This window comes from Limulus polyphemus, unplaced genomic scaffold, assembly GCF_000517525.1.
Source record: "Limulus polyphemus unplaced genomic scaffold, Limulus_polyphemus-2.1.2 Scaffold939, whole genome shotgun sequence".
In the NCBI taxonomy this organism is placed as follows: Eukaryota; Metazoa; Arthropoda; class Merostomata; order Xiphosura; family Limulidae; genus Limulus; species Limulus polyphemus.
The window spans coordinates 58,385-59,350 of NW_013666549.1; the positions used below are offsets into that span (position 1 = coordinate 58,385).

The window sequence follows — 966 nt, forward strand, 5'->3', positions numbered from 1 at the left end:
TATAAAAGTTATCTATGAAAGAAGGTTTCACTGCACTTTCACATGACTGAAACTTTTCCTTCATGCAGTTTATTTGATACATGTAGCTCTAGCACATGAAAATAGGTAAATTGTTTACATTCAAACTCTTTATTTTTGGTACTCCCATAGATAACATATTAAAAATGTGCCTAATATAAAATATTTTTGAAGACTAACAAGTAGTTTTTAAAGCCTAGCTCAAAAATTTTTTAATTAACTGTCTTGGCTAACAAATAATTTTTCAAAGCCTAGTAGAAAAAATAAATTATATAACTCTTTAAGCATGGGCTCAGTCCCTGGAACTGACCTTGTAACCATTTTGTGCTTGTTATAGTTTTCATGCTACAACTTTTAAATTAATAAGTGAATGTTAACAAAATTTGGCAGATTATTAGTAAATATTACAATGCTTTCATACACTAAATATCAAATTCTTTTATTAAGTCTTAAGGTTTGTAAAGCAATGCTTTTCTCATGTCTTTTTTTTTTCTTTTTGCATGTTGCCTATCTATCATACAACGTAATATTTATTTCAAGATTAAAAGTATTTTTATGCACCAGTAAATTTTGAAATTTCACATGCAAAACCTTTATAATGTTCAGATAGTTATCAAACCTTTCTTAAGAAAAAACTTTATATTTCATCTGTTAATTTTAGTAATTAATCTCTATACAGGTTTGGTAGATTTGACCGATTTCACAACCACCATAAAAATTAGGAAATAAATATAAATTATGCCTCTTTCATTCTAGAATGAACACAGATTATAACATGAAAACATAAATGTTTAGACTAAATAGCTTAAATCTCATAACATTATACATTTATATATATTTATTATTTTTATTACATTGACCTTTCAGCTGTGCCTGGCTAACAATACAGAAGTTACAATGATGCGGCTCACGTGCTTTCATATTACCTTATCAAATAATATAAAACTG

The 966-nt window shown here is 26.8% G+C and overlaps 1 protein-coding gene across 9 annotated transcripts in view; it reads left to right on the forward strand.

The window, feature by feature from the left end:
• Nucleotides 1–966, forward strand: part of LOC106461346 (voltage-dependent calcium channel type A subunit alpha-1-like) — a 97,196-nt gene that overhangs the window by 37,184 nt on the left and 59,046 nt on the right. The gene's annotated exons all lie outside the window — the stretch shown is intronic.